Raw genomic sequence first — 23,926 nt, 5'->3', positions numbered from 1 at the left:
TTTTTACCTCATATATAGGCTGGCACAAGTATAGATACTGCTGAGGCAGTATATAAAGCCCCGCCAGGATAAAGAAACAGCGGGACCGAAGCCCGCCATCGAGGGGGCGGAGCTTGTTCCCTCAGCTCTAACCAGCGCCATTTTCTCCATACAGAGAAGCTGCTCCTGGACTCTTCCCCTGCTGTACACAAGTAACAGGGTGCAAAACGAGGGGGGGGCACAATAATTTGGTGCAAAATTTATTATTATAAAAGCGCTTACTAGTCTGGGACTTTGTTTCAGAACCACAGGGCGCTCGGTGTGAGCTGGCAAACCTTCTCTCTGTCTCTCCAAAGGGCCTTGTTGTGGGTCTGTCCCCATATCCATATATCCCAGTGTGTGTGGGGTGTCAGTACGTGTGTGTCGACATGTCTGAAGCGGGAGGCTCTTCAAGGGAGGATGCAGAGCAGATGGTAGTATTGTCTCCGGAGGCACCGCCGACGGCTAATTGGGTTGACATGTGGAATGTTTTGAATGCAAATGTGACTTTATTACATAAGAGATTGGACAAAGCAGAGTCCAAATGCCAACCAGGGAGTCACTCCATGGCTCTTACTGTGTCACAAGACCCTTCAGGGTTCCAAAAACGTCCCTTTACCCAGATAGCAGACACTGATACCGACACGGATTCCGACTCCAGTGTCGACTATGATGAGGCAAAGTTGCACCCAAGGGTGGCAAAGAGTATTCAATACATGATTATTGCAATAAAAGATGTATTACATATCACAGAGGACCCGTCTGTCCCGGACACACGGGTCTTTATGTTTAAGGGGAAGAAACCTGAGGTAACCTTTCCACCATCACATGAGCTGAACGCTTTGTTTGAAAAGGCTTGGGAAACTACAGACAAGAGGCTGCAGATTCCCAAGAGAATTATAATGGCGTATCTTTTACCCTCACAGGACAGGTTACGGTGGGAATCCTCTCCCGCAGTGGACAAGGCCCTGACGCGCTTATCCAAAAAGGTGGCCATACCGTACCCGGCGACCTTAAAAGATCATGCGGATCGCAGGCAGGAAACTACCTTAAAATCAATTTATGCGACTACGGGAGCCCTGCTCAGACCAGCGGTAGCGTCGGCATGGGTGGGGAGCGCAATTGCAGCATGTGCAGATAACTTATCATCTGACATGGACACCCTCGATAAAGACCATGTTTTGTTGACATTATGTCACATAAAAGATGCAGCGTTATATATGAGGGAAGCTGCGAGAGATATTGGGCTCTTGGGTTCAAGAGCAAATACCATGACAATTTCAGCTAGGAGGTCTCTGTGGACCCGCCAATGGACTGGGGATGCTGACTCCAAGAGACTTATGGAGGCTTTGCCTTACAAGGGTGAAGTTCTGTTTGGGGAAGGCCTCGCGGACCTGCTTTCCACAGCTACCGTGGGTAAGTCTTCTTTTCTGCCTTACATTCCCCCACAGCAAAAGAAAACACCTCAATACCAGATGCAGTCCTTTCGGTCTCATAAATTCAGAAAGGGGCGCGGTTCATCCTTCCTCACCAGAGGTAGGGGGAAAAGAACACCAGCTTCGGCTAGTTCCCAGGAGCAAAAGTCCTCCCCGACCTCTACCAAATCCACCGCATGACGCTGGGGCCCCGCTGCAGGAGTCCGCACCGGTGGGGGCACGTCTGCAGCTCTTCAGCCAGGTCTGGGTTCATTCGGACTTGGATCCTTGGGTGATAGGAATTGTGTCCCAAGGCTACAAACTGGAGTTCAAAGATGTGCCCCCACGCCGATTTTTCAAATCGGCCTTGCCAGCTTCTCTCCCAGAAAGAGCAATAGTTTCGGCGGCTATACAAAAGCTGTGTCAACAGCAAGTGATTATCAAGGTTCCCCAGTTGCAACAGGGAAAGGGGTTCTGTTCAACCCTGTTTGTGGTCCCGAAGCCGGACGGCTCGGTCAGACCGATTCTGAACCTAAAATCCCTAAATCTATATTTGAAGAGATTCAAATTCAAAATGGAGTCTCTCCGGGCAGTGATCTCCAGCCTGGAGGAGGGGGATTTTATGGTGTCACTAGACATAAAGGATGCATACCTTCATGTCCCCATATATCCTCCTCATCAGGCGTTCCTGAGATTCGCTGTACAGGATTGTCATTACCAGTTTCAGACGTTGCCGTTTGGGCTTTCCACGGCCCCGAGGATTTTCACCAAGGTAATGGCAGAAATGATGGTGCTCCTGCGCAAGCAGGGTGTCAAAATTATCCCATACTTGGACGATCTCCTGATAAAAGCGAGATCAAGAGAACAATTACTGAAGAGCGTGTCTCTCTCTCTGAGGGTGCTACAACAACACGGCTGGCAGTTGAAGTCACAGTTGGTCCCGACAACTCGGCTGTCGTTTTTGGGCATGATTCTGGACACGGAACGGCAGAGGGGTTTTCTCACAGTGGAAAAAGCTCTGGAACTCCAGAACATGGTCAGGGTTCTACTGAAACCAAAAAGAGTGTCGATTCATCAATGCACTCGAGTGTTGGGAAAGATGGTGGCGGCCTACAAGGCCATTCCGTTTGGCAGGTTCCATGCAAGAACTTTTCAGTGGGACCTACTGAGCAAGTGGTCAGGGTCCCATCTCCAAATGCATCAGATGATAAGCCTGTCCCCCAGGCCCAGGATATCTCTCCTGTGGTGGCTCCAGAGTGCTCACCTTCTAGAGGGTCGCAGGTTTGGAATTTAAGATTGGGTTCTCTTGAGCACGGACGCGAGCCTCCGAGGTTGGGGAGCAGTCACACAGGGAAAAACCTTTTAGTGAATATGGTCAAGCCAGTAGGCTTGTCTGCCATAAACGTGCTGGAATTAAGGGCCATATACAACGGCCTGAGACAGGCGGAGCATCTCTTTCGCAACCTACCCGTTCTGATCCAGTCAGACAATATCACGGCCGTGGCGCATGTAAACCGCCTGGGCGGAACAAGGAGCAAAGCAGCAATGGCGGGTGCCACCAGGATTCTTCGCTGGGCGGAAAATCATGTATGCGCTCTGTCCGCCGTATTCATTCCGGGAGTGGACAACTGGGAAGCAGACTTCCTCAGCAGACATGATCTCCATCTAGGAGAGTGGGGACTTCATCAAGAGGTCTTTGCAGAAGTGACAAGTTGTTTGGGACTCCCTCAAATAGACATGATGGCGTCACGCCTCAACAAGAAGCTTCGGACATATTGTTCCAGGGCAAGGGACCCTCAGGCAATAGCAGTGGACGCGCTAGTAACACCGTGGGTGTATCAAGCGGTCTATGTGTTCCCGCCACTTCCGCTCATCTCAAAAATGTTGAGAATCATAAGAAGAACAAAAGTTCAGACAATACTCATTGTCCCAGATTGGCCTCGAAGGGCCTGGTATCCAGATCTTCAGGAAATGATCACAGAAGATCCTTGGCCGCTTCCTGTCAGAGAGGACCTGTTACAACAGGGGCCCTGTGTGTTCCAAGACTTACCGCAATTACGTTTGACGGCATGGCGGTTGAACACCAGATCCCAGCTAGGAATGGTATTCCAGGGGAAGTCATCCATACTCTACTTAAAGCTAGGAAGGCAGTAACGGCGAAACACTATCTCACCGTATCTGGAGGAAGTATGTGTCTTGGTGTGAATCCAAGAATGCTCCTACGGAAGAATTCCAGCTGGGTCGTTTTCTCCATTTTCTACAGACAGGAGTGGATATGGGCCTAAAGTTAGGTTCCATTAAAGTGCAGATTTCGGCCTTATCAATGTTCTTTCAGAAGGAATTGTCCTCTCTTTCAGAAGTACAGATTTTTGTGAAAGGAGTACTGCACATCCAACCTCCTTTTGTGCCCCCTGTGGCACCGTGGGACCTGAACGTGGTGTTGCAGTTCCTTAAATCACATTGGTTTGAATAATTTCAAACTGTTGAGTTAAAATTTCTCACGTGGAAAGTGGTCATGTTATTGGCCTTGGCATCTGCAAGGCGGGTGTCAGAATTGGCGGCCTGGTCCCACAAGAGCCCCTGTCTGATTTTCCATGTGGATAGAGCGGAATTGAGAACTCGTCCACAATTTCTACCTAAGGTGGTTTCGTCGTTTCACATGAACCAACCTATTGTAGTGCCGGTGGCTACGGATGTCTTGGAGGATTCCAAGTCCCTTGATGTAGTCAGGGCTTTAAAAATCTATGTAGCCAGAACGGCTCGTATCAGGAAAACAGAGGCTCTGTTTGTCCTATATGCGGCCAACAAGGTTGGCGCTCCTGCTTCGAAGCAGACTATTGCACGCCGGATCTGTAACACGATTCAGCAGGCTCATTCTACGGCAGGATTGCCGTTACCAAAATCGGTGAAGGCCCATTCCACTAGGCAGGTGGGCTCTTCTTGGGCGGCTGCCCGAGGTGTCTCGGCATTACAGCTTTGCCGAGCAGCTACTTGGTCGGTTTCAAACACTTTTGCAAAATTCTATAAGTTTGATACCCTGGCTGATGAGGACCTCCTGTTTGCTCAATCGGTGCTGCAAAGTCATCCGCACTCTCCCTCCCGGTCTGGAGCTTTGGTATAAACCCCATGGTCCTTACGGAGTCCCCAGCATCCTCTAGGACGTAAGAGAAAATAAGATTTTAAACCTACCGGTAAATCTTTTTCTCCTAGTCCGTAGAGGATGCTGGGCGCCCGTCCCCGTGCGGAATAAATCTGCAGTACTTGTACATAGTTACTGATATAGTTACACGTGAGTTGTGTACGGTTGAGATCAGACTGTTGCTGATTTCTGTTGTTCATGCTGTTAACTGGTTTAGTTATATACCATGTTATATGGTGTGTTTGTGGTGTGAGCTGGTATGTATCTCACCCTTAATTAACAAAATCCTTTTCCTCGAAATGTCCGTCTCCTCTGGGCACAGTTCTATAACTGAGGTCTGGAGGAGGGGCATAGAGGGAGGAGCCAGCTCATGCCCATTAAAAGGTCTTAGAGTGCCCATGTCTCCTGTGGAGCCCGTCTATACCCCATGGTCCTTACGGAGTCCCCAGCAGCCTCTACGGACTAGGAGAAAAAGATTTACCGGTAGGTTTAAAATCTTATTTTTACAACCTTTAGAAGCAGCTTTAGCAAAAGATGAATTGGGCTGTGCAGCAACAGAGGTGCCTTGATGTAGTTGTACAGTGGAATTAACAGCTCAATCACTAGAAATATATGGTTTGTGTGTGCTGAATACTACTGTGATGAGCCACTAAAGTCAGTAAACTGAGGAGGGATAGAATCCCAATTCTTAGACCCTGAAAAGGATTGGCCAATCAGAATGTATGTGGGATTCAACAGAACCCTGGACTTGTTTGGATGAATCTTGGGAGTTTTTTAGGTGGGTCTGGTGCGAACAGTATGATGAAGGCTTATGGGTTTGACAAAATTAATAATAATAACAATAATAATAATAATTTTTATTTATATAGCGCTCTCTGTCCAACAGGAATCAAGGCGCTTGACAGACATCAAAAATAATGCACATAATACAGAGGATTTGAGTAATGCGGCAGTAGATCAGCCACACAGACATAAAAGAATACCTTAAGCACACAGAAAGCATAATGGTGTAGGCATTTTGGGTAATAACTTCCAAGGGTTGTGTATTCCACCCTCACAAGGTACCAAGTGCGGCAGCCATCTTGGGCGAACAGCATAGGATTACCCAGGGTGAATTAGTCTACCCCTAGGAGAGATGACACAAAATGGAGGTGATTTCAGAGTCCTACAGTTCAGGGTAGGGTTCCAACAAAACCACCAGGTCCATGTATTTTTCATTAACAGTAGGTGTATTGGTAATCACTGTCTTATAATTGGCTGCACATTATCTCGCATAAGTACAACTATTAAGAAAAGAAGATTCTTGTGTGGGCACACTCTTGTTTATTTAGTATTGAAAAATGTAAATATTGAGATGTTAAAACATAACCTTTATTTTCTCTTACGTCCTAGAGGATGCTGAGGTCCACATTAGTACCATGGGGTATAGACGGGTCCGCTAGGAGCAACTGGCACTTTAAGAGTTTGAGAGTGTGGGCTGGCTCCTTCCTCTATGCCCCTCCTACCATACTCAGTTTAGAAAATGTGCCCGGAGGAGCCAGTTTAGAAAATGTGCCCAGAGTAGCCGGTCACAGCTAGGGGAGCTTCATAGGAGTTCTTTTAGTTTTATTATTTTATTTAGAGTTTAGGCACAGGGAGGCTGCTGGCAACAGCCTCCCGGCTTCGAGGGACTAAGGGGGGGAGTAGTGTCCACCCTGCAGGGTCTGAGCCACTATCTCCACTGACTGGACACTGAGCTCCTGAGGGGATCGAACGTTCCTTGCCAAATGGGATCACTCATCTCAACAGCATGCCGCCACCCCCTTACAGAGCCAGAATATCTATGGCGAGTTAGTCACCGGCCCCCCTGGCAAGCGGGGAGCCGGCGTGAAGATGGTGGCAACAGGGTATGGAGCGCAGTACTAACTACGCTCCGGGGCTCAGCATGTACATGTTGTGGCGCTGTGAGGGGTGCCCTGAGCCAGCGCCTACTCCCTACACTGACCACAAAGCCTGTCAGGGTCCCAGGATCGCTGCCAGCACAATTCCTCAGGCCAGTGTAATCTTCAGAAGAGCGGGAAGACAGCGCCATGAAAGGGGGCGGAGATTTTCAGAGCAGACCCAGCAGCGTTCAGCACCATTTTCCTGCCTGCAGAAGCGCTGTCAGAGCTGTCCCTCCAAATCAACTCCAGCTATCTTATACGGTACCAGGGGGTTGTAGAAGGGAGGGGGGGAGGCTGTATATCTGTACTGTGCAACCTATTAAGGTGCACAGTAGGTGCTGGATAAAGGTTTTCCCTATATCCTGAAGCGCTGTGTGTGGGTTGGCTCCAATCTCTGTGTCTCTCTTGCCATTCTTAGGGGGGAAACTCTATCTGCCCCTACCCTGTGTGTGTGTGTGGAGTGTTTGAGGTCTCCATTGAGCTATGTCCAAGGACTCTGTGTCATATGCTGCAGAGGATATGTCCTCTCAGGATGATCCCATTCCATGTAATCAGGATTGCACTGTGTTAGCACAGGTCCCAGCAAGGGAGCCTGAGTGGTTAGCCTCGATTAAAAGTATGATTTCTCAGATTTCTACTAGAGTTGCACAAAATGAATCTGCAACTCAGGTTTTACAGAACTCTATGGCAGTTTGGTCCGGTTCTGTTACCTCAGGGCCCCCTACTGTATGCTCTCAAAAACGTGCTCTTGCCCAGATTATGCAAGATGACACGGATACCGATTCTGATGTGACAGACTATGATGGGAGATGTGCTGCGGGGGGGCGTCATCTCTTGCAGAAGGGGTTCAGTTGATGATAGAGGCCATTAGAGATGTATTGTATATTGCTGATACAACACCTGAGCAGGTTGAGGAGGCTTACTTCACTGACAATAAGAAAGCCTCGCTAACCTTCCCTGCGTCTAAGGAATGAAATGCTATATTTGAGAAAGCCTGGGAAAACCCAGAGAAAAAAATTCAGATCCCTAGAAAGGTTCTGGTTGCTTTCCCTTTCCCTGAGGAGGATAGGAAAAAATGGGAAAACCCAGCCATAGTTGACGCATCTGTATCAAGACTCTCAAAATAGGTGGTTTTACCTGTCCCTGGATCTACCGCGTTAAAAGAACTGGCTGATCGCAAAATTGACACTACGCTCAAATTCATATACACGGCTTCCGGGGCAATACTACATCCTACTATTGCCTGTGCATGGATTTCCAAAGCTATAGTAAAGTGGTCAGGCACATTACTAGAGAATTTTGATACAATGGATAAAAGTGACGTTGAATTGTTTTTATGTAACATTCAGGATTCTGCAGGATTTATGGTGGAATCCATAAAAGACCTGGGTTCAGTGGCTGCAGGGATATCTTCCATGTCTGTCTTAGCTCGTCGAGGACTTTGGCTGCGCCAGTGGTCTGCCGACGCGGAATCCAGGAGAGGTGTGGAGACCCAACCCTACACAGGTCAGGCTCTCTTTGGGGAAGCGTTGGATGCGTGGATTTCCACGGCTACAGCGGGTATCTTTTCTTCCCTCAGCTGCATCTGCTATGAAGAAACCTTTTTCTTCAGCTGCCTTGCAGTCCTTTCGGGCTGCAAAAACAAGAAAGGCTAAGCCGTCCAACACCTTCTTTAGAGGAGGTCGGCCAAAATCCAAGAAACCTGCTGCGGCGGGTTCCCAGGAACAGAAGCCTGCTTCAGGTATGCCAAAGTCCTCAGCATGATGGTGGACAGTGCAGCCTGGAGGCGGGGCCGGTGGGGGCGAGACTCAGGCATTTCAGCCACGTCTAGGTGTCGTCCGGCCTGGATCCCTGGCTGCAAGATATTGTGTCCCAGGGATAGAGGCTGGAATTTCAAGATCTCCCTCCTCACCGATTCTTCAAATCAGCCTTGCCAGCTTTGCTGGCGGACAGGGCTATCCTACTGGAAGCCATCCACAAATTGGTTCGGTCACAGGTCATTGTACCAGTTCCACCCCATTTGCAAAACAAAGGTTACTATTCGAACCTTTTCGTGGTACCGAAACCGTATGGTTCGGTAAGGCCCATTTTGAACTTAAAATCGCTAAACCCCTTTCTGAGGGAGTTCAAATATAAAATGGAATCTCTGATGGCGGTGATATCAGGTCTGGAGGAGAGGGAATTCCAGGTATCCCTGGATATCAAGGATGCGTACCTCCACATTCTGATTGTGAGGAGAGGTGAGCGCAGGTAATGACATATGCCTTCTATTGTGGTGGATCCTGTGAATCAGACATCAGCGGCTGGGGGACTCAGGACTGTTTAGTAAGCGGTAGTGAATAACACTTCAAGGCATATGTCATTACCTGCGCTCACCTCTCCTCCCGACGTTCTCTCACTTCAGGTCTTGATGTTCGTGCATCAGGATACCATTCATGCCTGGACAGCAACCCAGTTTTGGACTCTGACGGTGGATCCTTGTTCCAGAGAGGCACCACAGACATTATACAAAACGAGACTTGGTGTGCATTATACACCTTAATTTGAGGTACGCTGCCAGCCATATGTTTTAATACCCTTGTTCATATATTAAAATTGAGTTACACTATTGTGGTTCCTCCTGTTTTTTCTTTACATATACTGGAGATGAAGATTGTACATTTTTCTGAACCAAAAGTGAAGAGAGAATTGGAGAACCTATAACTCAAACGGACTTGAGAGAACAAGGGAATCACGTATTTTGGGCATCTTTATTGTAATCATACATTGTGACTCTACCTTTTTAATACAAATCACACCACAATAAGGGGGGAACAAGGACATAGAACTGTGACTGTATTATATCACAATAGGAGATTGCGCAAAAACCACACCCTTGTACCTTCCAGAACTATTGTTTTGCTCTACAGGTGGGCATAGAGGTTTTTTGCAGCTCTCCGTTTTGAAGCACCAAATTTATACCTTTATTGCATTTGAAATCACTAATTAGCCTGCTCTGAGGCTAAAACCTGGACTAGACCTTATGAATGGAGCCCACCCTCCTTTGTCACATCCATACCCCAGTACCAGCTTAACTGGCTCGTACTAAAAGCCAAAAAGCTCTCGACAAAACCAACACAACATTGCTGAGGTTTTAAAACACATAGATTATAAGAAACCTGGGGCAAATATACCTGCCTTCCTGTGATCTTATCACACCACAAACATTATATTTACATTGTAAGATACAACAAAACTCTCACCTTTTTTTTTTTATATTGTTTATTTTTAAATCTTAACAGGGGTCACCAGAAAAAGAGACACATTGTAAATGGTGGTTGGAAAAGTTGAAAATGAAATGAACCTAAAAGTACCAGTATTTCAGAGCTGTGCTACATTACTGCTCTATGGGCCTAATTCTGAGTTGATCGCAGCAGCAAATATGTTAGTAGTTGGGTAAAACCATGTGCACTGCAGGGGGGACAGATATAACATGTGCAGAGAGAGTTAGATTTGGGTGTGGTGTATTCAAACTGAAATCTAACTTGCAGTGTAAAAATAAAGCAGCCAGTATTTACCCTGCTCAGAAACAAGATAACCCATCCAAATCTAACTCTCTCTGCACATGTTATATCTGCCTCCCTGCAGTGCACATAGTTTTGCCCAATTGCTAACAAACTTGCTGCTGCGATCAACTCAGAATGACCCCCCATGTGCGACCGATTCTATTTTTAAACAAAATTATTAACTATAGTATGTTTTCTGTATGCAAGTTTTGTTATAGTAGAGTGAAGTGAATATAACTGGAGGATAGAGATTTCGGTATGGAATGAGTAATACTTTTAAAAGAGATACTGTCTTATGATGCTCATTCATTTTTTCATATCCACACTTGCCTGCATATCATTTGGAATATGTTATTTATGTATCATAATTGCATTTATCAAGGTGCAGTTGTTTATATTTTAGCTAGAAAAGAAGATGCTCAATAGAAAACAGTGAAATATTAATGTCTTTATTTCTAGTCATTCCCACTGCCTCTTGTTGGTAATGAAGTAGTAATGTTATACGTTATTTCTCTGACGTCCTAGTGGATGCTGGGAACTCCGTAAGGACCATGGGAAATAGCGGCTCCGCAGGAGACAGGGCACATCTAAAGAAAGCTTTAGGATCACCTGGTGTGCACTGGCTCCTCCCCCTATGCCCCTCCTCCAAGCCTCAGTTAGATTTTCTGTGCCCGACGAGAAGGGTGCACACTAGGGGCTCTCCTGAGCTCTTTGTGAAAGTTTTAGTTTAGGTTTATTATTTTCAGTGAGACCTGCTGGCAACAGGCTCACTGCATCGAGGGACTAAGGGGAGAAGAAGCGAACTCACCTGCGTGCAGAGTGGATTGGGCTTCTTAGGCTACTGGACATTAGCTCCAGAGGGACGATCACAGGTTCAGCCTGGATGGGTCACCGGAGCCGCGCCGCCGGCCCCCTTACAGAGCCAGAAGAGCGAAGAGGTCCGGAAAAATCGGCGGCAGAAGACTTTCCTGTCTTCAGATAAAGGTAGGCGCACAGCACCGCAGCTGTGCGCCATTGCTCTCAGCACACTTCACACTCCGGTCACTGAGGGTGCAGGGCGCTGGGGGGGCAGCGCCCTGAGACGCAATAAATCGATAGAAAACCTTTTATGGCTAAAATAAATGCATCACATATAACTCCTGGGCTATATGGATGCATTTAACCCCTGCCAAAACATACAAGAAAACGGATGATAAGGACGCCGAGAAAGGGGCGGAGCCTATCTCCTCAGCACACTGGCGCCATTTTCCCTCACAGCTCAGTTGGAGGGAAGCTCCCTGGCTCTCCCCTGCAGTCACTACACTACAGAAAGGGGTTAAAAAAGAGAGGGGGGCACAAATTAGGCGCAGTATAAACAATACAGCAGCTATAAAGGGAAAAACACTTATATAAGGTTATCCCTGTATATATATAGCGCTCTGGTGTGTGCTGGCAAACTCTCCCTCTGTCTCCCCAAAGGGCTAGTGGGGTCCTGTCCTCTATCAGAGCATTCCCTGTGTGTGTGCTGTGTGTCGGTACGTTTGTGTCGACATGTATGAGGAGAAAAATGATGAGGAGACGGAGTAGAGTGTCTGTAATAGTGTTGTCACCCCCTAGGGGGTCGACACCTGAGTGGATGTACTGTTGAAATTGCGTGACAGTGTCAGCTTTGTATAAAAGACAGTGGTTGACATGAGACAGCCGGCTACTCAGCTTGTGCATGTCCAGACGTCTCATACAGGGGCTCTAAAGCGCCCGTTACCTCAGATACAGACGCCGACACGGATACTGACTCCTGTGTCGACGGTGAAGAGACAACCGTGATTTCCAATAGGGCCACACATTGCATGATTGAGGCAATGGAAAAAGTTTACACTCTTCTGATAATATAAATACCACCAAAAAAAGGGGTATTATGTTTGGTGAGGAAAAACTTCCTGTAGTTTTCCTGAATCTGAGAAATAAAATGAGGTGTGTGATGATGCGTGGGTTTCCCCCCGATAACAATTGATAATTTCTAAAAAGTTATTGGCAGTATACCTTTTCCCGCCAGAGGTTAGGGTGCGTTGGGAAACACCCCCTAGGGGGGATAAGGCGCTCACACGTCTGTAAGAACAAGGGCTCTACCCTCTCTGGAGATGGCCGCCCTTAGGGATCCTGCTGATAGAAAGCAGGAGGGTATCCTAAAATGTATTTACACACATACTGGTGTTATACTGCGACCAGCAATCGCCTCAGCCTGGATGTGCAGTGCTGGGTTGGCGTGGTCGGATTCCCTGACTGGAAATTTGATATCCTAGATAAGGACAGTATATTATTGCCTATAGAGCAATTAAAAGATGCATTTCTATATATGCATGATGCACAGCGGAATATTTGCCGACTGGCATCAAGTATAAGTGCGTTGTCCAATTATACCAGTAAAGTGGTCAGGTGATACGGATTCCAAACGGCATTTGGAAGTATTGCCTTAACAAAAAAAAGGGGATGTACCCCAGGTCGCCTCTCAAAATAAGACGCCGTATTATCAGGCGCAGTCCTGGTTGGCAAGCGGACAAAAGGGTTCCTCTTTTCTGCTCGTGACAGAGGGAGAGGAAAATGGCTGCAGAGATCAGCCAGTTCCAAGGAACAGAAACTCTTTTCCGCCTCTGCCAAGCCCTCAGTATGACGCTAGGGCTTTACAAGTTCAGGCACGGTGGGGTCCCGTTCTCAATGAATTTCAGTGCGCAGTGGGCTCACTAGCAAGTAGACCCCTGGATCCTTCAGGTAATATTTCAGGGGTACAAATTGGAATTCGAGACGTATCCCCCTCGCCGTTTCCAAAGGTCTGTTTTACCGACGTCTCCCGCTGACAGGGAGGCAGTTTTGGAAACCATTCACAAGCTGTATTCCCAGAAGGTGATAATCAAGATGCCCCTCCTGCAACAGGGAACGGGGTATTATTCCACACTATTGTGGTACCGAAGCCAGACGGCTCGGTGAGACCGATTTTAAAATCTAAAATCTAAAATCTTTGAACACTTGCATACAGAGGTTCAAATTCAAAATTGAGTCACTCAGAGCAGTGATTGCAAACCTGGAAGAAGGGGACTACATGATGTCTCGGGACATCAAGGATGCTTACCTTCATGTCAAAATTTACCCTTCTCACCAAGGGTATTTCAGGTTATGGTACAGAACTGTCACTATCAGTTCGGACGCTGCCGTAGGGATGGTCCACGGCACCCCGGGTCTTTACTGAAGTAATGACCGTAATGATGATATTCCTTCGAAGGAAGGGAATTTTAGTTATCCGTTACTTGGACGATTCCCTGATAAGGGTAAGATCCAGGGAACAGTTGGAGATCGGTGTAGCACTATATCAGGTAGTGTTGCGGCAGCACGATTGGATTCTCAATATTCCAAAATCGCAGCTGGTTCCGACGACTTGTCTTCTGTTCCTAGGGATGATCCTGGACACAGTCCAGAAAGAAGGTGTTTCTCCCGGAGGAGAAAGCCAGGGAGTTATCCGAGCTAGTCAGGAACCTCCTAAAACCGAACCAAGTCTCAGTGCATCAATGCACAAGGGTTCTGGGTAAAAATGGTGGCTTCCTACGAAGCAATCCCATTCGGCAGATTCCACGCAAGACTTTCCAGTGGAACCTACTGGACAAATGGTCCGGGTCGCATCTTCAGATGCTTCAGCGGATAACCCTGTCACCGGGGACAAGGGTATCCCTCCTGTGGTGGTTGCAGAGTGCTCATCTTCTAGAGGGCCGCAGATTCGGCATTCGGGACTGGGTCCTGGTGGCCACGGATGCCAGCCTGCGAGGCTGGGGAGCAGTCACACAGGGAAGGAATTTCCAGGGCTTATGGTCAAGCCTGGAGACATCTCTTCATATAAACATTCTGGAACTAAGGGCCATTTACAATGCCCTAAGTCAAGCGAAACCCCTGCTTCAGGGTCAGGCGGTATTGATCCAATCGGACAACATCACGTCAGTCGCCCACGTAAACAGACAGGGCGGCACGGGAAGCAGGGGGGCAATGGCAGAAGCTGCAAGGATTCTTCGCTGGGCGGAAAATCATGTGATAGCACTGTCAGCAGTGTTCATTCCGGGAGTGGACAACTGGGAAGCAGACTTCCTCAGCAGACACGACCTTTACCCGGGAGAGTGGGGACTTCACCCAGAAGTCTTCCACCTGATTGTAAACCGTTGGGAAAAACCAAAGGTGGACATAATGGCGTCCCGTCAAAACAAAAAACTAGACAGATATTGCACCAGGTCAGGGGACCCTCAGGCAATAGCGGTGGACGCTCTGGTAACACCGTGGGTGTACCAGTCAGTGTATGTGTTCCCTCCTCTGCCTCTCATACCAAAAGTACTGAGAATCATAAGAAGGAGAGGAGTAAGAACTATACTCGTGGTTCCGGATTGGCCAAGAAGGACTTGGTATCCGGAACTTCAAGAGATGCTCACGGACGAACCGTGGCCTCTACCTCTAAGAAAGGACCTGCTCCAGCAGGGGCCTTGTCTGTTCCAAGACTTACCGCGGCTGCGTTTGACGGCTTGGCGGTTGAACGCCGGATCCTGAAGGAAAAAGGCATTCCAGATGAAGTCATCCCTACCCTGGTCAAGGCCAGGAAGGACGTAACCGCAAAACATTATCACCGCATTTGGCGAAAATATGTTGCGTGGTGGGAGGCCAAGAAGGCCCCTACAGAGGAATTTCAACTGGGTCGTTTCCTCCATTTCCTGCAAACAGGACTGTCTATGGGCCTAAAATTAGGGTCCATTAAGGTTCAATTTTCGTCCCTGTCGATTTTCTTCCAAAAGGAACTGGCTTCAGTGCCTGAAGTTCAGACATTTGTAAAAGGGGTACTGCATATACAGCCTCCTTTTGTGCCTCCAGTGGCACCTTGGGATCTCAATGTTGTGTTGAGTTTCCTAAAGTCACATTGGTTTGAACCACTCACCACTATGGACTTAAAATATCTCACATGGAAGGTGACGATACTGTTAGCCCTGGCTTCAGCCAGGCGTGTGTCAGAATTGGCGGCTTTATCATATAAAAGCCCTTATTTAATATTTCATTCTGACAGGGCAGAATTGAGGACTTGTCCTAAATTTCTACCTAAGGTGGTTTCTGCATTTCACATGAAGCAACCTATTGTGGTACCTGCGGCTACTAAGGACTTGGAGGATTCCAAGTTGCTTGACGTGGTCAGGGCCCTGAAAATATATGTTTCCAGGACGGCTGGAGTCAGAAAATCTGACTCGCTGTTTATCCTGTATGCACCCAACAAACTGGGTGCTCCTGCTTCTAAGCAGACGATTGCTCGTTGGATTTGTAGTACAATTCAGCTTGCACATTCTGTGGCAGGCCTGCCACAGCCAAAAATCTTAAAATGCCCACTCCACAAGGAAGGTGGGCTCATCTTGGGCAGCTGCCCGAGGGGTCTCGGCTTTACAACTTTGCCGAGCAGTTACTTGGTCAGGAGCAAATACGTTTGTAAAATTCTACAAATTTGATACCCTGGCTGAGGAGGACCTGGAGTTCTCTCATTCGGTGCTGCAGAGTCATCCGCACTCTCCCGCCCGTTTTGGGAGCTTTGGTATAATCCCCATGGTCCTTACGGAGTTCCCAGCATCCACTAGGACGTCAGAGAAAATAAGAATTTACTTACCGATAATTCTATTTCTCGTAGTCCGTAGTGGATGCTGGGCGCCCATCCCAAGTGCGGATTGTCTGCAATACTGGTACATAATTATTGTTACCAAAAAATTCGGGTTATTGTTGTAGTGAGCCATCTTTTATAGAGGCTTCTCTATTATCATGCTGTTAACTGGGTTCAGATCACAAGTTGTACAGTGTGATTGGTGTGGCTGGTATGAGTCTTACCCGGGATTCAAAATCCTTCCTTATTGTGTACGCTCGTCCGGGCACAGTATCCTAACTGAGGCTTGGAGGAGGGTCATAGGGGGAGGAGCCAGTGCACACCAGGTGATCCTAAAGCTTTCTTTAGATGTGCCCAGTCTCCTGCGGAGCCGCTATTCCCCATGGTCCTTACGGAGTTCCCAGCATCCACTACGGACTACGAGAAATAGAATTATCGGTAAGTAAATTCTTATTTTAATAAGATTTGAATTTTTAAACCTTTCTTATGAACGCTGTGGACAAGAAAGCAAATAATTGAAGAGCAGTGTATGTAGTCTCTACCAATTGTATTGTGATGGTTGAGGGAGTATGAGGTAAGCAAACTGCTACTTCTTAAAACTAAAATTCAGAACTTTTATAATTCACCTTTATACCCCATTACGTCCAATGCTAACTATGTGTGAGCATAACACCTGACGGGTGTAGTAGGGTATGCCGGCGGCCGGGCTCCTGGCGACCAGCATACCGGTGCCGGAATCCCGACCGCCGGCATACCGACAGCTAGGCGAGTGCAAATGAGCCCCTTGCAGGCTACGCGCGCCACGCTATCTATTCTCCCTCCAGGGGGGGGTCGTGGACCCCCAAGATGGAGAAAAGATGTCGGCGTGCTGGCGGTCGGGATTCCGGCGCCGGTATGCTGGTCGTCGGGAGTCCGGCCGCCGGCAAACAGAAGACCACCCCACCTGACTATAGGAGAAGGAGAAGAGTTATTAGTAGGTCACTGTCACTTCCTCAATATAAATGTTTATTCTGACAAGTTCAAAGCATTAATATGTTGATTAAACTTTTCTCCCTCATTGCTAGTAATGTGACTTATTTGCAAATAATGGGGCATTAGGACAATTTCCAGTGACTCCATGCTTCACAGTGGCTACATGCTTGTAGCTTTTTCATTTTTGATTAATGATTATTAATATTTGTCTTACTAGTAGTAATTCATACAAGGCCTGAGTGTGGGAGCAAGGTGAGACTCCTGAATCTCCCCAGTCACTGTCTGGCATTCACTGAGTTATAATTCATTCATAATGTATCAGTCTGCACATGGCAGAGTAGAGGATAATCCACTTGCTGTGCATGAGACGAGCCATGCACAGGTGGAGGAGTCAATGATTTTCCGTGCAGTCAAATGCATGCTGTTAAATTATTGCAGGACTAGCAGGGGATAAATGGCCATGTGTCTGAGAGTGACAGGGAGAGAAATATGCACATTGGAACACAGCCATTTCTTTACACAGTACCACGGAACAGAGCCATGACAGAATGCTACATTAAATATGGGCTAGATGTACATACTTGTTTGTATACAAATACACTTAATTACTTTAAAGATTAGTTACAGTATATAGAAGTAAAATGCAGCATATTTATATAATTTTGCTATAAGGAGAAATACAAGTGTATAAGGGTGGGTGATAATACTATAGCAACATGAATGTGCATAGATGTTCACATGTAGTCAGACGGTGTGCGTGTGTGGGTGTGTGTGTGTCTGAATATAAACCTATGCTCACTGAACATGGGAGTTTTGAAGAGTTCTTTATGCAGAGTTCTTACAATGAAATATTTGCCTTATTCTGCATTCAGCTGCTAAATTTTGTGTGGTGTCCAATGAAAATTGTCTGAATGTGTTTGTAGTTCCACGCCATAACACTGAGCACAATTAATTGTATTCCCAGCGGCATTCACAGGGGTATATTAACAATATTTGGGTTTTTAAAAGTGGATTATGTTGCCTATTGCAACCAATAAATATACCGCGCAGACTTATTTTGTGACTAGCGTGCAATGGTTTTCCATAGGCGTATTAAAGCCTGAAGGGCATACTTGCCAACTCCTACGGAATGGGCGGGAGGCTCCCAAAAATTGTGTGGCTCTCCTGGCCCCCGTAAGAGTGGGTAAGTCTCCTGGGCAGCCGCCACCTGCTTGTACCCCACTGCAGACGCGCACAATCTCCCGCAGCCTGGGGGGCCAATGACGTGATTTGCATCATTGTGGCATTGTAATCTTGGCATTGTGTAGCAGGGTGCGCGATTTTGTAGACACGCCCCCTTCCCCCTGCTACACCCCTACCCAGCATCACCCACTCCATCACACCCCCAATATACTGCACGATAACCCTCGCCATGCCAAGTTGGCTGCCTCTTCCCGAAGGTGTCAGCCAGAATATCGGCAAGTATGCTGAGGGGGAATGTGTTTAATTGGCCCCCTCCTCTGAGCAGCAGATCCCTCAAGCCCCGTCTCTTACCTTGTGCTAGAAGGCGAACCTTTCTTCCTCCACAGCGCCATCTTCCCGGTGATACTTTGGAAGTTGGCGATTGCACACAAGAGAACAAAGGCTCTGGCAAATTGCCAGAGTCTTTGCTTTCACTATGCACTGCCATCTTCCCAAAGAGGTCATTGGGAAGATGGCACAGTGGAGAAGGAGTGTCCTACTTGCCGACACAAGTTAAGTATACTCTGGGTGGACCCAGGGGCATGTATGCACGTGCATGTGGGCATGTGTGTTAAATATGCCTGCGGGTGCTCCCCAGAAAGGATGACCGAATAGTGGAATTCATAGTTGTGATACTTGCACATTATAACACACTGAGGTTGATTCTGAGTTGGGAGTAAAACAACAAAAAAAGAGCAAGTAACTGTGCAGCTTGGTAAACCCATGTTGCAGTGCAGGTAGGGCAGCTTTAAAATGTGCAGAGAGATTTAGATTTGGGAGCGATATGCAGTATAAAACTAAAGCTGTCCAGTATTTGTGGGCTACATGCAGGGGCGCCAGAATGTTTTGTAGTTGGGGAGGGGGGGGCGTGGAAAAAAATTGTTTTGGCGCTCCCCCCACCACATGCAGGGAGCGCTTACCCCCAGATCACCGCAGAGACTCCAACTTAAAAACTACGGCCGAAGCGTGCTGCCCCTTGTCCTGTCCTAGCCGGCTCTTCACAGATGCATTACTGGGAGGAGACGTGGCCATGCAGAGCCTGCTGGAACATCCTCGCTTCCTCCCAGTAATGCATCTGTGAAGAGCCGGCTAGGACAGAACATGGGGCAGCAGGCTGAGGTGCCAGAGTTTTTAAAGTAGGAGTCTCCTTGGTGATCTTGGGGTAAACGCTCTCCCTCCCTGCGCCTCTGACATGTTTGGGGGGGTATGCTGCCCCCTTGCTTCCCCATTCCGAAGCCTCTGGCTATATGCAAAGGCAGCCAACATTAACAGACTTTGCAACTTACCCACACCACTTAGCTTTTTCTTAAAATACTGTATGCACCATAACCACTTGCCTGGCGTGGTGACACCAGGGATGAGTGGTGGTGTAAATGGTTTAGGAGGCACTAGCTAGTACCAGAACCAGATTTACAGAAAATATATGAACCAAAGGGTTCATGTGTGCATTATACAAATGTACAGCAAGATATACTACTTGAAATTTGGTGCGTTTTGATTTGAGATGTGCGGAAAAGGGAGGCAGGGGAGGCACTGCTGCACCTACCATAGACTTTTTGCTCCTTGAGTAAAAACTAGAGTTCTGACTATAAAAATTATTAGAATAAGACAAAATAAAAAATATACGTTATGGTAAGAACTTACCATTGATAACAGTATTTCTCCTAAGTCCACAGGATAACATTGGGATATGATGAAACGACAGTGGATTTGCACCAATCGGTCAAAGCTTTTCAGCCGCCCAGAATGCAACGGGCCCATTCATATATCCCCGCCTCCTGGCTCAGACAAATCAGTTGTATTCCCAAAGCTAAAGGCAGGAGCATCATAGATAGCCCTAATCAGGCAAGAAGAACACACATGCACACCCTTCTGTACAAGAAGGAAGAGGTTAGTGAGTAAAAGGATCCTCAAATCAGGTGCATCAGGGTAGGATCCTGTGGACTTAGGAGAAATACCGTTATCAACAGTAAGATCTTCCTATAACGTATATATATCCGGCAGGGTCCACAGGTTATCCATAGGATAATAATGGAATTTCCCAAAGCAATTTAGTGGTGGGGACGCTCCTGATTGGACAGGAGAATCCTTCGCCTGAAATCAGCGTCGTGAGAGGCAAAGGTATCTATGGCATAATGTCTAATGAATGTGTTAATGGAAGACCATGTGGTTGCCTTACATATCTGTTCTGCTGAAGCACCACGTTGTGCTGCCCATGATGGACCTACCTTACGAGTAGAGTGAGCAGAGACATTAGCCGGAACAGGGAGATTAGCGTGATCTCCCTGTGCTTGCCAGTGTCTGCTTATCAGCAGTCCATCCTCTATTGTGAAATCCATAGAGAACGAAGAGAGAATCTGTCTTTCTGATGGCACTGGTACGGACCACGTCCAGCAATGCATCTCCCGCAGAAAGGCCCGGTTCCTGGAAAGCCGGGACTACAATTTCTACGTTAAGGTGAAATCTAAACACCACCTTGGCTAGATACCCAGATTTAGTTCTGAGAACCGCTCTATCTGGATAAAAGATCAGAAATGGACGACGACATAATAATACCCCTAAATCTGATACTCTTCTAGCTGACGGGACTGGGACTCCAGGTCGACAACAAAAAGGTCGACACACCTTAGGTCGATGCCAATTGGTCGACACACCTTAGGTAGACATGGACAAACGGTCGACAGGAACAAGGTCGACATGGAAAAAGGTCGACATGAGTTTTTAATGTTTTTTTGGTGTCGTTTTCTTCGTATAGTGACCGGGAACCCCAATTAGTGCACCGCGTCCCCTCGCATGGCTAGCTTCGCTCGCCATGCTTCGGGCATGGTGCCTTCGCACCGCTTCGCTCGGCACAGATTACCGTTCCAATCGTAGTCCACGTGGATCGTTAAGTATGAAAAGGTTCCAAAAAAGAAAAAATTGTGAAAAACTCATGTCGACCTTGTTCCCGTCGACCTTTTGTCCATGTCGACATTTTGTCCATGTCGACCTAAGGTGTGTCGACCAATTGGCGTCGACCTAAGGTGTGTCGACCTTTTTGTTGTCGACCTGGAGTCCGGATACCCTAGCTGACGCCATGGTCAGTAGAAAGAGAACTCTAACTGTCAACCATTTAAGATCCACTTTATTAAGTAGTTCAAATGGGGCAACTTGAAGGGCCTTTAGGACTAAATTTAAGTCCCAAGGCACTGTAGGAGGAACAAAAGGAGGTTGAATGCGCAGCATTCCCTGGAAAAAAGTATGCACATCCTGTAAGTTGGCAATTTTCTTTTGGAACCATACAGTCAATGCTGACACTTGCACTCTCAAGGAAGCCACCTTCAAACCTTTATCCATTCCTGCCTGAAGGAATGCTAAGACCCTGGAAACTCTGAAAGACCTAGGGTCCATTTTCTGTTCACTGCACCAATGAATATAGGTTTGCCATATTCGGTGATAAATGCAAGCTGAGGAAGGTTTCCTTGCTCTGAGCATTGTTTAAATTACCTGTTGTGAGAATCTTCTTGACTTTAGGATAGAGGTCTCAAGAGCCACGCCGTCAAAGACAGTTGATCCAGATGTCTGTGATAACAAGGACCCTGCATCAGTAGATCTGGACGTTGAGGGAGCAGGAGTGGAGCATCCATTGACATTCTCTGCAGATCTGTGTACCAATGTCTTCTGTGCCAAGCCGGAGCTATTAGTATCACGGCACCCTATCCTTGCTTTATCTTTCTCACCAATCTGGGTAATAAGGTGATTGGAGGAAACACATAGGCCAGATGAAAGTCCCATCTCACCAACAGGGCATCCACAAAGATCGCTCTTTGATCCTTTTGTCTTTGACCCTTATGCGAGAACTTTGTTGTTCTGACGGGACGCCTTGAGATCTATCTCTGGCAACCCCCACTTGTCTACTAGAGTCTGGAAGACCTCTGGGTGTAGAGCCCATTTGCTTGCCTGAATGGTGTGTCGACTGAGAAAATCCGCTTCCCAGTGCTGGATGATACAGTTCTGCCCACTTTAGTGTGTGACTTACCTCCTTCATAGCTTTTTGGCTGCGAGTTCCTCCCTGATGGCTGAGGTACGCTACTGCCGTCGCATTGTCCGAGCAGATCTGAACTGCTTTTCCCCGAAGGATGTCCTTTGCCTGAATCAGTGCCATGTAACTTTCTTCCTTGGTCCATTGCCCCTGAAAACAAAACCTTCCTGACACTGCTCCCCAGCCCTGAAGACTGGCATACCTGAAGTTGTCAGAACTTCCCAATCTGATATCCAAAAAGGGTCTTCCTTTGTCCAGATGGGATGTCTGCAGCCACCAGGCTAATGACCTTCTTAATTCTATCGTAAGGACCATAGTCTGCGTTTTTATCATCTGATGCAACCCATTCCATTTGGCAAGGATCAGATGATGCAGAGGCCTTGAGTGGAACTGTGCATACTCCACCATGTTGAATGTTGACACCATCAATCCCATCACATGCATTGCTGCGTGAATGGATACCTTTTGACTGTGTAGCAGCTCCTGAATCCTTGATTGAACTTTGTATATCTTGTTCTGAGGTAAAATTACTCTCTGAAGACTTGAATTCAGTATAGCCCCCCAGTGAGTCATCCGCTGTGATGGAACCAAAGCGATTTTGCCCAATTTATGAGCCACCCATGCCTTTGCAGACATGTTATTGTCTGTTGCAGATAACACAGGAGCAATTTCTGCGACTGTGCCAGGATTAAAAGATCATCGAAGTATGGAAAAATTCTTATCCCCTGCTGGCGGTGATAAACTTCCATTACCACCATCATTTTGGTAAATACTCTGGGGGCTGTGGCTAATCAAAAAGGTGTAGGGCCTGGAACTGAAAATGCTGTTGGAGGATAGCGAACCTGAGATAACACTGATGGGACAAGGCTATAGGAACATGTAGTTATCCAGGGATAGCATATAATCCCCTGGCTCCATGTCCAAAATGATGGAACGTAATGTCTCCATATGAAACCGAGGTACCCAAATGTATTTGTTCAGCACTTTGAGATTGAGAATGGGCTGGAATAACCCATTTGGCTTCTGAACTAGAAACAGGTTGTAGTAAAACCCCTGTCCTCGTTGTGCAGGAGTAACTGGAATGATTACTCCTGACTGAAGCAATTTCTGAACTGCCTCTTGCAAAGCCCTGGCCTTTGTCTCTACCCGAGACGGGCTGGTACAAAAAAAACCTTCGAGGAGGGTGCTTCTTGAAAGCAAAAGCATAACCGAGAGATACCGCTTCCTGCACCCAGGCATCTGTTGTAGACTGCTGCCAGATCTGTGCAAAATGAAGAAGTCAGACCCCCACCCTGGGATCCCCTAGGAGGAGGTCCGCACCAAATTACACTGGCCACAGGAGAGGGGTTTGCATAAAAAAAAAAATAAAAGTGGGGAGGGTTAGGAAGTGATTTTATAATGGGGGCCTATGGACATGGGATGGTGCGAGAGACCCAAGGCATTTTTTTTCTCCAATGAATATATTTAAATAAATTTCTGCAGCAGTGTACACTGGGTTCCACAGGGAATAACATCTGGGTGTAGAGTAGGATCTTGATCTGAAGCACCAACAGGCTAAAAGCTTTGACTGTTCCCAAGATGCTCAGCGCCGCCTCTTCTATAACCCCGCCTCCGTGCACAGGAGCTCAGTTTGTAAGTTGGTGCCTGCAGTGCAGGCAGCTAACAGGCAGGGCTGCTCCAGCAGCCCTGAAAAGAGCTTTTTAAAGTGAAGATAGAAGACTTCAAGGGCTGCAGCAGAAGCACTCTCTCAGTGCTCGATGTCATTCTGACATCTCCTGCTGCAGCTCCATCACCTGTGTGATCTCTATTTCATGTATCCCACACATATTGCTATCCCTATATTCTGTACCCTGATGGGGGCTAAGTGCGTCAGGGTCCTCATAAATATAGTGTTTCACAGGATATACTACTATAGTATTTTTCTCTGTGTTTTTACAGTCACCTCATATCACTGACCTGGTTTGGGAGCGTTGTGGACTCGGGGTTTCTTCCGGTGACCGGGAAGAGGAACCGCAACTGGGCCGCAGCAGGGATG

At 47.3% G+C, this 23,926-nt stretch overlaps 1 protein-coding gene across 5 annotated transcripts in view; it reads left to right on the top strand.

Annotated features, from left to right (window-relative positions):
• The window catches only part of PIGN (phosphatidylinositol glycan anchor biosynthesis class N), a 666,839-nt gene that overhangs the window by 39,379 nt on the left and 603,534 nt on the right, over positions 1-23,926 (top strand). The gene's annotated exons all lie outside the window — the stretch shown is intronic.

Source organism: Pseudophryne corroboree, chromosome 5, assembly GCF_028390025.1.
Source record: "Pseudophryne corroboree isolate aPseCor3 chromosome 5, aPseCor3.hap2, whole genome shotgun sequence".
Classification (NCBI taxonomy): domain Eukaryota; kingdom Metazoa; phylum Chordata; class Amphibia; order Anura; family Myobatrachidae; genus Pseudophryne; species Pseudophryne corroboree.
The sequence above is the reverse complement of the archived record's forward strand: the minus strand, read 5'-3'. Positions and strand labels throughout refer to the sequence as shown.